The sequence below is a fragment of the Camellia sinensis genome, chromosome 10 (assembly GCF_055761805.1).
Source record: "Camellia sinensis isolate YWXY chromosome 10, ASM5576180v1, whole genome shotgun sequence".
In the NCBI taxonomy this organism is placed as follows: domain Eukaryota; kingdom Viridiplantae; phylum Streptophyta; class Magnoliopsida; order Ericales; family Theaceae; genus Camellia; species Camellia sinensis.
In genome coordinates this window covers 11,685,034-11,702,623 of record NC_138970.1, presented here as the reverse complement: position 1 = coordinate 11,702,623, position 17,590 = coordinate 11,685,034, and positions in this window count along the sequence as shown.

Genomic DNA, 17,590 nt, shown 5'->3' with positions numbered 1-17,590 from the left:
GAAGTTACTTCGGCTCAGGAATTGTAAAGCTACTTCGGTTTGGACAACTTGAGTTAGTCCGGTCTCCGAGTTAGTCCAGTCATGACGTATTCTGGATAGATCGGTCAAGACCTTGCTACTCGGTAGCTAGGTCCCAACATATCATGGTTCATGCATGAGAGAACCGAGATGAGGAGTGAAAGGAAGGGCCGAACTAAGGATAGTTCGGCCTACCTCGTGGCTCAGCTTAGCTAGTTTACTTCGGTTAAATAGTAGTTCGGCCGTAGTTAAAACCATCCCACTTGGTTTAAGCAGTGGGGGGTGTAAAAGGATAAGCATTATCCTTTAGGAGTATGAATCCTAGAAGGACTCTGCATGGAGAAATAACAGTCCTATTAGGATTGTGCCACTCGAAACCTATAAAAGCTCACAAGCATCATCTTAGAGGAGGTAACATAACACAATATACAATTTTGCTTCTCGAATACATTGAGTTTTGTCTATTTGTCAAGTTTTCTGACTTAGACATCGGAGAGGTTTCCGGCACACACCCGCCGGCTAGCTCACGTTTGTGTTTTCAGGTGACAAAGTGACATCGTACGGAGAAGCGTGGACTTAGTCAACAGGATTATACGAGGAAAATTATTTCTTCCCCGTACACACATTAATTGCAAGCACACAACCTTTTCTCCTCCAATCTTACGCCCACCTTTCCATTCAACCAAATTAGAATAACTTAGGTTCCATTTGTTTCAACTTAAAATATTTTACACAAAAAAATATTTTTTTTGTAAATTAATTTTACATAATTTTTTTTTTTTATTTTTCAACATTTGATTTACATTTAAAATAAAAATATTTTATTATTTAAAAGAGAAATTTTGATTCAATAAAAGATCCTTTATTATTTTTTAGTGAGCTATAGTCCTTACCACTTCCATCTCCTTATTATCCATAGACTTTGTTTGCTTGTTTGCTTGTTTTTTTTCGTGGGCATAGCTTCTCTCTCTATATTATATATATATATATATATACGAATAACGCTATATGTACTAATTAATGTACTAACTAGTATACAAATAGATTATGTAACATAATTTTAGAGGTTTTGGATATTTGTGATTTGTATAATAGGTGGGGTCAGTGATAATGGCATAATACTAGTTGATACACTAGTGTGTACATCAGTTGGTGCATGTAGTACCACTGTATATATATATATATATATATATTGGGAGCTTTTTTAATAAATCCCCTTTCTAAGAGTTTTATTCAATCCAATCCATATTCTTTTTTACTATTCCATTAGATCTTATTTGAAATAAAAAAACCAAAACAACCTCAATCTCTCTTGCCCCCATTAATGTTGATATTTGATGTTGATTGTCATTATGTTTTGGTAGTTCTCATGTATCAGGATGTTGACTGTCATTATATTCACATAATTGTGATAGAGACCCTTACACATACATGACTTCCACAATCCCCACTATCATTCCAATCACTCGTAATGTGGGGCCCACACATACGTGAGTGGACTCCACACACACATCAAGGCCAAGATCAAATTGAGAGTCATGGAACTCCCAAAAAATGGGGTCCCAAACATTTTCTATAATTTGAAAATGAATTTTTGTCATTGTGTTGTCAATTACATAATATGAATGTTCATAATAAAACATACGAATGTGAATGTTCATATGAATTCTGGAATATAGATAAAGACACCATGATCATGGTGAAATCAATAACATATCAAACTACTATTTCAATATTTTTTGAAAAAAAAAACAAAAAAAACAAAAAACAGAGGGTTCACATCTTTTGAACACCATCAATACCAATAGCAACTACAATCACAAAAAAGGGAAAAATAATATATTATCACTACTTAAAAATAAGAATGTTCAAATGTTGTAAACATTCACATCACTGCATTAGATGATAGAGAATTTTCCGAAAAAGTGTTGTGAAGATTCGCATAAGATGAGAGAGAAAGTACAAAAACATGACAGCATCAACAATGCATTAACTACACACCACTATTTTTGTTACATTAATTTGAAAATGAATTTTTGTGATTGTGTTGTCAATTACATGATGTGAATCTTCATAATAAAATAAACGAATGTGAATGTTCACATGAATTATGGAATATAGATAGAGATACCATGATCATGGTGACATCAATAATATATCAAACCACCATTTCATTATTTTTTGCAAGAACAAAAAAACAAAAAACAGAGGATTCACATTCTCTAAACACCATCAACACCAATAATAACCACAATCACAAAAGGGGAAAAATAACATATTATCATTGGTTAAAAATAAGAATGTTCACATGTTGTGAACGTTGACATCACTACATTAAATGATAGAGAATTTTCTGAAAAAAGTGTTATGAACGTTCACATCAGATGAGAGAGAAGGTACAAAAAAATAAAAATGTTCATATGTTGTGAACGTTCACATCACTATATTAGATGAGAGAATGTCCACATCACTACTTTCTCTTTCTCTTTCAATTACATGATATGAATATTCATAATAAAACATACAAATGTGAATGGTCACGTGAATTTTGGAATGTAGATAAAGACACCATGATCATGGTGACATCAATAATATATCAAACCACAATTTCATTATTTTTTGGAAAAAAAAAACAAAAAATAGAGGGTTTACATCATTTAAACACCATCAACACCAATAGTAACCACAATCACAAAAAAGGGAAAAATAACATATTATCACTGCTTAAAAATAAGAATGTTCATAGGACGAAAAGAGATTTTTTTGAGGTCCTTATACTCATTATGCCTAGCATTGAATAGACTGGGTATTCACCTTATCAATATCTCAAATCAATGATGGGTTCTGTTTGGCACCTAAATTTAATGGGCACCTGTTCACATGTTGTAAACCTTCACATCACTACATTAGATGATAGAGAATTTTTCGGAAAAGTGTTATGAACGTTCACACCAGATGAGAGAGAAAGTACACAAACATGACAGCATCAACGATGCATTAACCACACACCACTATTTTTTTGGATAATGAAACATGATGTGAATAAGAATGTACAGATGATATGAATGTTCACATCATAACTCTAGCTACACACATAAACAATAATATATCAAACCACCATTTCATTATTTTTTGAAAAAAAAACAGAGGGTTCACATCATTTGAACACCATCAACACCAATAACAATCACAAAAAATGGGAAAATAACATATTATCACTGCTTAAAAATAAGAATATTCACATGCTGTGAACGTTCACATCACTACATTAGATTAGAATGAATTTTTCAGAAAGGTATTATGAACGTTCACATTCGCTGAGAGAGAATTCTCAGGGCATTGAAGCCATTAAAGAACTTTTTGAAAATGTGTGCAATTTATAAGATTATCAAATTTTTTAATAAGTTTGATGAATAGGGAGCTTTTTTTGTTTAGAGTTTAGGGACAAATATCAACATTAAGTTTAATGAAAATGGAACTTTTTCGGTATAGGGTTTAGAGACATTAAATATCAATATTAAATATAAGGGCATAAGAGTTTACGAAAACAGTATAAATTAAAAAAAAAAGACTTTATAGAATAAAAATACACATACATGAGACTAGGGGTTGTTTGGGGTGTCCTAAATAAGTGCACTTTTTGACTTTTTGGACTAAAAAGTTGAGGAAAAAAATATGGTTGTTTGGGATAACTTTTTGACTTTTTATAAAAAAAATGTATATTAACAAATTGTATAAATTAGTGTATAGGAAAAGATTGTGAGGAAATAGGCAGTACGGTGAGATAATTAAGGACAGTGTGTGCAGAGTGTACTTGGGATATGATTCCTTGCTTTTCAGGCATTGAATTTGAGGTGTTGTTCGGCCCGTGGAGACCTACCACGGGTCTTGTTTTGCTAATCAAAACCGTTCAATGTGTAGAACTAGTCGAGTACTATATGCTTGTAAAAAATCACGTTGATCGGATATCGATACCTATTTGATCAATTAGGTTTTTTTTCAACCGTTAACTATAACACCATCAATTTTATAAATTTTAACTGATTTGATCATATATTTACCGATGTCTGATCAACATAATTTTTTATAGACATATAGTACTCGATGAGTTCTACACATTACGGTTCAGATTATTAAAACGGGACCCGTGATAAGCCCCTACGGGCTGAACATCACCATGTTATTTGTGCACCTAAAACCGTGCAATTTTTCCAAAAAGTCCCCTCCGCCTGTTGGACCGTAGAGCTGTCTGAAATGTAATTATGTGTTAAATTAATTTTTTGTAGTTTTTTTGATAAATAGTGATAACTTTTTAACTTTTAAAGTAACTTTTTGACTTTTCAAACATGCCAAACTTGGCCCAAGTGGGTTAAAAAATTCCTTGATAGACTTATTTGATTAGAACAATTTTAAATGAGATTTATTAATAAAAAGCCATATATATAAATATATCAATACATATACACATAGCTTTTCTCTCTCTTTCTCTCTCTTCCTATCAGGCTTGTTCATCTCTCTTCTCCAACAATTGTGTGTGTTTAGGTTAGACTTCGTATGATTTGGGTTCGTTCGAATCCATCAAGGGCCAACGGGGGCAGGAGTTAGTTCGATCCATCAAGGTTTGTTCGAATCTTCATCATCTGGGTTCATCTCTTTCATCTCAAAAGTTTAACAAAATCACAATGTAACGAAGATGAAAAGGACGAAATTGATTGAAGAAAATGAAGAAATTTTTGTGAAATTACATTTGAGTTCATCTTCATCATTTGGGTTCATCTCTTTCATCAAATTATTCATTTTTGTGAAATTACATTTCTGAAATTGCTCGAAATTAGTTAAGATTCCTTTTGCTTTGTTTGAGATTGCTTGAAATTTGTGAGAAATTGTTTGATAGTGATTGTTGTTGTTATTGTTTTTAATTTTGTTAAATATATATATATTTTATGTTTGGGGATTTTGCTTCTTCATCTCTAAAAATCTAGAAAATAGTAATTTTTTTTTAATGATTGTATTGTTGCTGGATTTTTCCCACTGTGTTTCAACAAAGGGCATTTTCATCCTTTTGCATACAAGAGCAAGGGTAATATCGCCATTTTGTATAGGCTACTATCGTCAGTTGTGCAAAATTGACGGAATGTTTGTGCGAAATTAGGGGACTACATGAATAATTACCAAATGTGAATTTATATATATATATATATATATTTTGAAAATATAAAAAATAACCTTTCGCATAGTGCTATCCTCTTCCTTGAACTAACCTACTCCCGGTGAATTTTGGAATATAGATAAAGACACCATCATCATGGTGACATCAATAATATATCAAACTACCATTTTATTATTTTTTGAAAAAAAAAAACAAAAAATAGAGGGTTTACATCATTTAAACACCATCAACACCAATAGAAACCACAATCACAAAAAGGGAAAAAATAACATATTGTCACTGCTTAAAAATAAAAATGTTCACATGTTGTGAACTTTCACATCACTATATTAGATGATAGAGAATTTTCTGGAAATATGTTGTGAACGTTCACATCAGATGAGAGAAAAAGTATAAAAACATGACAGCATCTAACAATGCATTAACCACATACCACTATTTTTTTGGGTAATGAAACATGATGTGAATGTTCACATCACAACACTAGCTACACACATAAACAATAAATATCAAACCACCATTTTATTATTTTTTGAAAAAAAACACAAAAAACAGAGGGTTCACATTCTTTGAACATCATCAATACCAATAGCAATCACAAAAAAGGAAAAAATAACATAGTATCAGTGCTTAAAAATAATAATATTCACATATTGTGAACGTTCACATCACTATATTAGATGAGAGAGAATTTTTCGAAAAAGTGTTGTGAACGTTCACATCAGATGAGAGAGAATTCTCAAGACGTTGAAGCCATTACAGAACTTTTCGGAAATGTGTTCAATTTATAAGATTATCAAATTTTTTTAATAAGTTTGATGAATAGGGAGTTTTTTTGGTTTAGGGCTTAGGGACATTAAATATCAACATTAAGTTTAATGAAAATGGAACTTTTTTGGTATAGGGTTTAGAGACATTAAATATTAGTATTAAATATAAGGGCATAAGAGTCTATGAAAATAGTATAAATCAAAAAAAAAAACTTTATAGAATAAAAATATACATATAAGATTAAGTGAGTTAAAAAATTCATTCATAGATTTCTTTCATTAGAACAATTTTAAATGAGATTTATTAATAAAAAGCCGTATATATAAATATATCAATACATATACACATAGCTTCTCTCTCTCTCTCCCTCCCCTCTCTCTCTCTTCCTATCAGGCTTGTCCATCGGGGCTTTTTCTAAACTAAACCCCTATACTAATTCATTTCCCAAACTAAGCCTAGTTTGGCCGAATTTCCCAAACTAAGTTGAAGTGTGTTTTGTAAACACGCTTTTCAGCATTTTTGTGGTCCAAGCAGACAAAATAAATAAAATCATGAAAATGTGTTCAGAAAACGCACTTTTAATTAAGATTTTACTAATTATCGCGTCAATTAATAAAACACGATTGAGAAACACGCTTATGAAAACGTGTTGTGGAAATACGCTTATGAAAACGTGATTTGCAAACACGCTTTTAACTTTTTCTTTTTCTTTTTAACCCTATGGTATAGTCACAGAAAGGGATTGCATCTATACCTAGATGGTTCCATTTGTTGTCTTATAATATAGGTTCTGTATTAGTCAAGAATTTTACAAAGCTAAATAAGAAAAGTTAAGGGTAAATTACACTGACATCCCCTGAGGTTTATATTTATTACAGTTTCTCCCTCACCTTTTGGAAATTACATCTCCTTCCCTGAGGTTTAAAGTTTCATTCCAAATTCCCCCCTCAGCAATTTAATTTTTTTAAATACCAATTTTACCCTCACTGGATAAAATACATTGACACTCCTCACATTTTAGAAATTATAATCCCCTCTCTAAGGTTTAAAGTAGCATTACCAATAGCCCACTTGGTTAGTATTAGTTGGAAAAAAAAAATTCATTGAAAAAAAAAAAATTTAATTGAAAAAAAAATTATTTGAAAAAAAAATTAATTGAAAATTTTTTTTCTTAATAAATTTTTTAAATTTTGACTAGTAGAAATTGCAAAAAAAAAAATTCAATTAATTTTTTTTCCAATGAATTTTTTTCTCTCCAACTAATACTAACTGATGGGCAATTAGTAATGCTATTTTAAACCTTAGGGAGGGGATTGTAATTTCTAAAATGTGAGGGCTATTAATGTAATTTATTGTTAAAATCCACCTACTCTCCACCTACTTCACCCACTTAAACCTACTCCACTAAACCTAACCCACTACACCACTACCACCTCACCTACTCCACTAAACCTAACCCACTACACCACTACCACCTCCACTTCACCTACTCCTTACCTACTACACACTCACCCTCTTCTATATATAGGAATAATGAATCATTGTAATAGACATCAATATATCAATCAATAATAATACATACAATTTATTCTCTCTCTTTCTCTATACATTATTTCTTACATGGTATCAGAGCTGGTTTAAAACCTAGTATTTTCGCTTCCCCGGCGGGCGGCAACCTCACCTTAGCCGCCCGCCGGACCTCAACCTATTCCGCTGATAAAATCAACAAAGATTTGTACAACTGTAGTCATGTGTGAGGCTGATGGAGAAGAATTCTTCACCTCATATGACGAGACAGTCTGGAACTGGAAACACTGCAACATTCTGCTCTGGAATTCTGCAGCAGCTAGATTATAGCTTGGTTGAGTGCCAAGCTTTGGTTCTTCCACCCACTCTTGAACTTGCCCAGCAAAGTGTGAAGGTTCATGCTTGTGTTGGAGGGACTAGTGTGCGCGAAGATCAGCGCATTCTCTCCAGTGGGGTTCATGTTGTTGTTGGTACTCCTGGTCGTGTGTTTGACATGTTGCGGAGACAATCACTTCGCCCTGTTTACATCAAAATGTTTGTCTTGGATGAAGCTGATGAAATGCTGTCACGAGGTTTTTAAAAAATCAGATCTATGATATTTTCCAGTTGCTGCCACCCAAAATCCAGGTTGGGGTGTTCTCTGCCACAATGCCACCAGAGGCTCTTGAAATCACCAGGAAATTCATGAATAAGCCTGGAAAGAGAAAAAGCTCATGCTAGGATTTGCGAAGTGATTCGCTGCAGGAATTTTGGCTTTGGATGAAACCCTTACCGTACTCCACTCATTCTCTCCAACTGTTCTAACTTTTTATTTTTATTATTATTATTATATCAAATAATCAATGCACTCATGTTCCCCACTAACAGTGTCCACTTTTGACCCAAACCATTTTCAATCCATCATTTCTCCTTCACCTTTTACACCTCACTCACCGACTCTCTCTCCACTTTATCACATGGGTTTGTCCCTCTCTCTCCTCCATTTGATTTCAAAAATCACTTATTTTTATTTATTTTTTCCAAGTCACTTTTCCTCTTTTTTAAATACCCCACTTTATTTTGAAACAATCGCACTGATGTTTTTCATATAATCCATCTATAAATATTTTTTATCTATTTTCTTTCTCCCTTGTTTTCTTTCATTTTATTTTTATTTTTTCAACAAAACACTCCCAAAACAAAAAAAAAAAAAAAAAAAACAACAACAACAACATTTTACAAACTTGTCATTTCTTCATGCCGGGGATCAACCCCAATCAGCATTTTACACCATAAAAAAAAAATAAAAATAAAAATAAAAAATAAAAATAAAAAAACACAAAACAAAACAAAACACAACCAACACAAATCGGAACAGTGGGATTTTTCTTCTCGCCTATTCCGCCGGTCTTTTCTTCTTGCCACCGTCTTGGGCGGCCCTTGCCGGTGTTGCCTCCGTGTTTCCCACTCCACTGGGCATGATCACTACTCCCTGCTCCTCCACTGCAGCATATGGCGGCCCTCCAAATCGGAACATAAAACTGGCCTTCCGCTTCAGCTCCTTGTTTTCCGCCTTTAGCACACTTATCTCTGCTCGCGCATCCTTATACATGCGTTGGAGCAGAGCCAGTTGGGCGTTTAACTGCTGCACCTCATTTGTCCTACTCTGCAGCCGCTTCAACAAATTTGTAACCGCAGTCATGGTTTCCACACATGATTTCAAGGTATACTGATTGGCCTCCACATCCGACTGCACCGCCATTTTTTGCTCCACCGACCGCATCGGAAAGTTCAACGGAGCAAAACCCGAGGTGTTTGGTTGAGGTTCACTGGCCACCGCACCAGTTATTTCTCTTGTGGACTCGTTCAGTTCTGGAAAGAGCGTGAGCAGACCACGGGAAGAGGAGGCCATGTTCTGGGTAGCTGGACGGGAAGAAGAGGCCATGTTGCTGAGTGTTTCAGAGACGGGTTGGTTACAGAGTATTACAGAGTTTCTTTCTCAGCAAAGGAAGAGTTGTTTTCAGAGGATTTTCAGAAGTTTTTTTGTCTGCCTCAGCCTCAGCATCAACCTTGGTTAAATAGCGAGGCAGCCACGCGTATCGCGCGCCACTTGACGCCAGACGACAAACGGGCGCGCCAGTCAAGGCACTCACGTGCCTCGCCATCATGTCCGGCACATCTTTTTATGACTTGGGCTCGCCTTTTGATGGCACGCCTTTTTATGAATTGGGCACGCCTTTTGATGGCACGCCTTTTGAAAGATTGGGCAAACCTTTTGAGGGTGCGACTTTTTAAGGGTCCGACAAGACTCTGTAAACTGTCCCGACATTGATTCCGGTTAGCTCCTTCAAGGGTCCGACAAGACTCTGTAAACTGTCCCGACATTGATTCCGGTTAGCTCCTTCATGGGTCCGACAAGACTCTGTAAAACTGTCCCGACATTGATTCCGGTTAGCTCCTTTATGGGTCCGACAAGACTCTGTAAACTGTCCCGACATTGATTCCGGTTAGCTCCTTCATGGGTCCGACAAGACTCTGTAAACTGTCCCGACATTGATTCCGGTTAGCTCCTTTATGGGTCCGACAAGACTCTGTAAACTGTCCCGACATTGATTCCGGTTAGTTTCTACAAGGGTCCAGCAAGACTCTGTAAACTGTCACAACAACTGTCACAACATTGTCTGCTACAACGGTCCGACATGACCCCATAAACTGTCTTCTACATCGGTCTGACACCGCCATCCAGTGTCCTCTACACCGTTATGACAACACCATACAGTGTCCTCTACATGGTTATGACACCCCCATACAGTGTCCTCTACAACGTTATGACACCACCATCCAGTGTCTTCACCAATGGTCTGACACGACCATACAGTGTCTCTTATCCTCTTTTATTTTTATGTATTTTCTTGTTTTGTTACTCTCTCCAAACTCAAGTTGGTTAGTTCCTATCCCCCTTGAGTTTGCGGGGGGCTGTTAAAATCCACCTACTCTCCACCTACTTCACCCACTTAAACCTACTCCACTAAACCTAACCCACTACACCACTACCACCTCACATACTCCACTAAACCTAACCCACTACACCACTACCACCTCCACTTCACCTACTCCTTACCTACTACACACTCACCCTCTTCTATATATAGGAATAATGAATCATTGTAATAGACATCAATATATCAATCAATAATAATACATACAATTTATTCTCTCTCTTTCTCTATACATTATTTCTTACATTTATCCAGTGAGGGTAAAATTGGTATTTAAAAAAATTAAATTACTGAGAGGGAATCTGTAATGAAACTTTAAACCTTAGGGAGAGAGATATAATTTCCAAAAGGTGATGGGGGAACTGTAATAAACATAAATCTCAAGGGGTGTCAGTGTAATTTACCTTTAACTTTTTCTTGTTTAGTTCTATAAAATTCTTGACTAGTACAGAACCTATATTATAAGACAACAAATGGAACCATCTAGGTATAGATACAATCCCTTTCTGTGACTGTGTAGACGTCCCCGAACGTCTCGAGAGGATGAGTCCCATTCTGTTCGTTTGGGCTCATTACAGTTCGGACTCTCAAATTGTCACGATTCTTAATCTGAACCAAAGAGTCCAAATCCGGCAAATCGTTTTTGAAAACAGATTTTTTTGTAAAGAAGTGCCAAACATGGACTGCTTCGCCAGATACAGAGTCGCCACCTAAATATTTATTTTTGGGGGAAATTTAGGAAATCCTGACTCGTTTGCCTAAGGCCACGTGTCCGTCATCACCAAAGTTGCCTTGGCTCGGGAACTTGGGTACGATTGGGGAAGGTCAGCTATGAGCACCCCCGCTCGCCCGATCAAAGATCAGCATCTACTAACCGTGATATCTTGTTTTGAAAGCATTATGTGTTCCTATTCTGGTTATTAACCTAGAATTACTATGTGATGCGCACAGCAAAACAAGTATAGACTAAATTGCCTAAGTCGGAACAAAGCATCGCATTTCCGTTTGTTTGGAAAATGGTTTGAATATTACTACTCGCGAATAGGCTAAAATACGGATTTCGATGAATTATCCCAATTCAAACAATCCAACCTTCACCCACAGGCACTCATTCAGTAATATCACATAAGTGCATAGCCACATGGTAAGCATGCTGTCATGTTAACATTCACACTTATGCGAGATGCTAAAGCATAAATACTTACATCGTACTCTGTGCCAAAATAAGAAACTAGTTAGTAATCATGCATGATCCTAGTTCATGTTAAAATGGCTAATGCATCACATACAGAATGTCACTAGAATAGGCTCAGCTAATCTATAGATGGCATGTGAAATGCACAGATAACATGTATTCAAGTTAGATTTGAGATACTATGCAATTAGTATGATGCGCACAAATTCGCCCTCGCTCGGAGGGACCAAAAGAATAATACAAACCGAATAAGTAATTAATTACTCTAGCTAATTAAATATTACAAACCCTTAATTAATTAAACAAATTAACTAAGCTACTAAAGCAGTAAAACAGCCTCGAGAAGAGGAATGAATGCATGCTCGGATTGGCTTCGCTAGGAAATCCATTGCCATGACACATGTTGCCTCTGTTTTCACTGTTTGGCACCTCTGAAGACTACACAAGTCCCAAGGTATGCTCTCTGCACACTGTGGAGTGCCATCGGCCAAGGTAAATGATCATCGGCTAAGGGGATGTGGTCATCGGCCACTGCTGTGACTCTCGGCCAACAATACATGATTGGTCGGCACTGTATGTAGTCGACCGGCCAATTCTTCTTGCAGAACCTGTTTTGACAGCAGTAGAGGGCAAAACAAGGCATGACAATGCATTTCAAGTAAATGTGTGCACCAACACACTCCTTATCATGTTTATGACTCAAAGGGGTATGGTACTCGATTCTCGGACCACCAATCGCGCATTTCAATACGTGATGGCCCAAGAAACCAAGTTGTGCATTTTAATGTCAAATATAATGCACACAAACACATAATGAACTCAACCTCTATCATACTTAATTCAAGAGGCAAAACATGCATGCCAATGGAATGCAACCTAGGCATGTGAGCTAAGTGTGCAACATGATCATGCAAACAACAAAACCATGTGCAATAGGCACATGAACTAAACAAGTAAGCATGAAAGGCATATAACATCAATGTTAATGACACACATGCAACAACATGAAAGGCATAACACATATAAATATGCAAAGCGACTTAACACAAGAAGCATGCCAAATACAATGACACTTAAACATGCAACATGTTAATAGGCTAAGTACCTAAAAATACAAACATGTATAGCATGCAACAACATGCCAAAGGGATGGTCTTAAACTAATTTGGACAGCCCTCTACTAGGTCCAAAACAGTGGCCAACATGCTCAAGAATGGAAGCCAAAACACATACAAATAGGCATGCATGCAAGGTCCAACACTTAGGCACATAAAGACAATTTTTAAGCACACTTAAAAGAGGAACAACATGGGCATATGGCATGCAATGTAAGCTCTGAAAATCATGTTAATGATGGTGCCGAAACAAGCAAACAAGACAAGCATAGCATACAACAAATGATCTAAAGCCTAAGGCTCACCAAAGAAGCATTGAACTACACTTAGTGTAACCACACATGGCATGAATTAAATGACTGAAAACAAAGATGTGACATGCTAAAATGAGCCTCAAAACCCACCTAAATGGCATCTAAATGGCTTAAGTATGGAAGCATGCACAAGGGCCCAAACAAGGAGCATAAGACAATAACCTTTTAACACATTAAAGGGATATAAAATGCAAGCATATAGGCATGCCACAAGGACAGCAATAACATGACAAGTGGTTCCAAACCACTGAAATGATGCAAGGATGGCATGCTAGAGGGGTCAATGCTCAAGGCATACAAGAGAGTTTGCATGGTAGCTATACAAAGAAAAGAATGAATGACTCAAATGACCAAAAACAGTCCCTTAACATACTAAAACAAGCATAAAAGTTTCACAAAGCTAGGCCAAAACACATGAGCATGGTAGTCTAAATGCTAGGCACATGTTAAGGCGAATCATGGCATTACAAGACATGTATACAAGCTAAGCATGGTGTGTCTAAACCAAGTAAAACAGTGCTATATCATGGAAAAATAGGCACAAATAGCACTTAAGACATGGCCAACATGAACTTGAAAATGGTGCTCACACATGAGGCTAAAGTGACACTTTTTGAAGACAACAAGGAGAGGGGGTGGCCCTCTCCTTCTTAGGACCTTAAGACACCATCTTCACCATTGAAATCCCTCAAGATTTCAGTGGTGAGGAGGCCCAAACAAGGTGGTCCCGAAGCTCACCAAAAATAGCACAAAATGGGGCCAAACAAGGCATAAGATGGGGTAAACGACCCCAAACACAAAAGCGATCTTAAACAAACTTCAAAAGGAGCTTAAAATAAGAATTTTTTCAGTTTATAACAAATCCCAAATATGCTTGAAAGTAAGGCTAAAAGTGTGTGCAAAAATGGAGAATAAAGAGGGAAAATGAGTTACCTTTGTAGCCAAAAGAGGACAGCAGCCTCTTGGTCCAAAAAAATAGTCCTTTAGCCTCTGAAAATGGCCTCCAAGCTCCTTAGGTTGATGATGGAGGTGTTGTGCTAGGAGGTGTAGTTCAAATGGCCAAGAACTAGACCCTTTTGCACCCTCTAACCCACACAAATGTAGAGAGATAGAGAGATATAGAGAGAGAGAGTGATATATATATCATATGTATCAGATTTTCTAACCCTTGAAATGGGAGGAGAGGCCCTGTATTTATAGAGAAGATGAAGGCTTGAGCTTCTAAGGGAAACTAAGCAAAAGGGTCAAGGGGGTCAAGCTTATCTTAGAAGCTTGGAGTACAAGGGCCAAGCTTCTTGAAGAAGCTAGGCAAAGGGGTCAAGCTTCTCTTAGAAGCTTGAGGAAAAGGTGCAAAAGGTGCTAGCTTATCTTGGAATCTTAGAAGGGTTCAAGCTTCTTGGAGAAGCTTGGAGCAAAGGGTTCAAGCTTCTTGGAGAAGCTAGAATAAAGGTTCAAAAGGTTCAAGCTTTCCCAAGAAGCTAAAACCAAGGGTCCAAAATGTTCAAGCTTCCTCAAGAAGCTAGAACCAATGGTTCAAAAGGTTCAAGCTTCTTCAAGAAGCTAAAACCATGGGTTCAAAGGGTTCAAGCTTCCTCAAGAAGCTAAAATAGGGGTTCAAAAGGTTCAAACCCTCTCAAGAAAAGGGCTCGGCCAGAAAAAGTGGCCGATTGACCAAAATAAGTGACCGGCCGACCAAACAGAGTGCCGACCGGCCAAACATTTGGCCGATGGCAACAAAACACAGCCGGTGGCCTCAAGACATGCCCGGTGATGTGTGGGGATGGTTATCAAGCCACTTCCTGCCCCTCAAAGGCAAAACACAAGTGTTTGGTGCAAAACCAAACACAAGTGTTTGGTGCAAAACCAAACACAAAACAGTCGAGTCGAGAGATCTTGAGATAAGGCGCATAGCCAAGACCTCCGGGAACTCAAGACGAACACAAACAAGGATGATCACCGAGTGTTCAAACAGTGACGCCCAAGTCTTGAGGACGGTCAAAAATGGGGTGTCTACAGACTGTACCATAGGGTTAAAAAGAAAAAGAAAAAGAAAAAGAAAAAGAAAAAGAAAAAGAAAAAGAAAGGCTCTGTTTGGTTGTGAATTGAAAATGTAATTCTACAGGTGTGTTTCAGTATGATGTTTGGTTGAGTGTTTGGAATCAATTTTCAAAATCTCTGCCGAGAGCTCTGTGCATCAGCAGCTTTTTTTGTGATTTTTTTGCCTCAGGGAAGACCGCCCGGATGTCCATGGGGTCTTCCGCCCGGACATCCCTAGGGACATCCGCCCGGATGTCCTCTGCTGTACAGTTTTTTTTTTTTTTTTTTGCAATTCATTTATATAATTGGGAAAAATATTTTCTGAAAATTTTTAAATTTTTTATGTGCTTTAAAATAATTTTGAATTGTATGTTTAGTTATGAGTTGCAAATTTTTGTATCACATATCAAATGTCACATCAACAATTCCCCACTCAAATCAAACCTCTTTTCCAAAACTATTTTCAAAACTCTTTACCAAACAAATTTTCTACACTCAAATCATAATTCTACAACACACAAACTCAAAATACAACTCATACTCTCAAATCACATTTACAAAACACAACCAAACGCAGGCAAAAAGTTTAAAACGTGTTTGCAAATCACGTTTTCATAAGCATGTTTCCAAAACACGTTTTCATAAGCGTGTTTGTCAACCATGTTTTATTAATTGATGCGATAATTAGTGAAATCTTAATTAAAAGCGCGTTTTTTAAGCACGTTTTCATGATTTTGTTTATTTTGTCTATCTAGACTACAAAAATGCTAAAAGCGTGTTCACAAAACACGCTTCAGGTTAGTTCAAAAAATTCGGCCAAACTAGGCTTAATTTGAGAAATAAATTAGTATAGGGGCTTTGTTTGGGAAAAGCCCCTTGTCCATCTCTCTTCTCCAATAATTGTGTGTGTTTGGGTTAGACTTCGTACGATCTGGGTTCGTTTGAATCCATCAAGGGCAAACGAGGGAGGAGTTAGTTCGTTCCATCAAGGTTTGCTTGAATCTTCATCATCTGGGTTCATCTCTTTCATCTCAAAAGTTTAACAAAATCACAATGTAATGAAGATGAAGAGGACATAATTGATTGAAGAATCTGAAAAAATTTCTGTGAAATTACATCTGAGTTCATCTTCATCATCTGGGTTCATCTATTTCATCTTTTTTTATCCAAGTATTCATTTTTGTGAAATTATATTTCTGAAATTGCTTGAAATTAGTTAAGATTCCTTTTGCTTTGCTTGAGATTGCTTGAAATTTGTGAGAAATTGCTTGAATTTTCTCTGAAATTGTTTGATAGTAATTGTTGTTGTTATTATCTTTAAATTTGTTATATATATATATATATATATTGGGGATTTTGCTTCTCCATCTCTAAAAATCTAGAAAATAGTATTTTTTTTTTTAATGATTGTATTGTTGGTGGATTTTTTCCACTATGTTTGAACAAAGGGCATTTTCATCATCTTGCATGCAAGAGCAAGGGTAATATAATTATTCTGTATAGGTTACTAACGTCTTTTGTGCAAAATTGACGAAATGTTTGGGGTGGCTCTATTTACACACCACCTTTTCTCTCAAGGCAAATCATTAATTAATTTTTTTTATTACAATTTTAACCTTAAGTGAAATGATTATAGAGGACAAGTTATGTTACACACCATTTGTGTATTTACCATAAAGGACAAGAATGAATATAATATAAATCATCAATTTCAAACTTGTTCCTTACGTATCTTTTTTGTCAAGAATACAAAAACCCTAAAACCAAAACCAAAAACTCTTCAACAAATAATCAAAAATATAGTATTTTTGAAGATTTTGAATGGATTCAATGAAGGATGCATCTGGCAACTTTGATTCGCAACAATGGAGCAAGGAAGAGGTTATTTTTTTGTTGTTTTTGTTTTCATTTTCGTTACTTGCTGAGTGGTAAATAGTTGGTACAGTTCAAGTAACCAGAGGTGGATATTATATCATTGTTCAACATACTACGGTCGAACAAAATGCCTTTGTTCAACATACTATGGTCAAACAAAATGGCTTTGTTCAACATACTACCGTGGAACAACATGTCTTTGTTCAACATATTACGGTCGAACAAAATGCCTTTGTTCAACATACTACGGTCGAACAACGTGTTCCACATACTACAGTTGAACTTTATTCGTATATTCGGTTAACAAAAATTGAGCAATTTCATTTAATTCGACTCTGTACTGCCGAACATTTACAATTTATTTTTTTGTTATTTTTTTTCCAGAACGGAGCATCCGTGGAATGCAGTAATGTTGTGTTTTCAGCAATGGAGATAAGTGCATAAAACCCTAAAATAAATAATAACTCACCTACTAAATCTCCAATGTGAAATTCCAGCTGTGTTGAGCAACACCACAGACGACGTGTGTTTTCAGCAATGGTGTTCACCAATTTGAATAGAGAATGGAGGGGGAGATGAATATCGTGGGT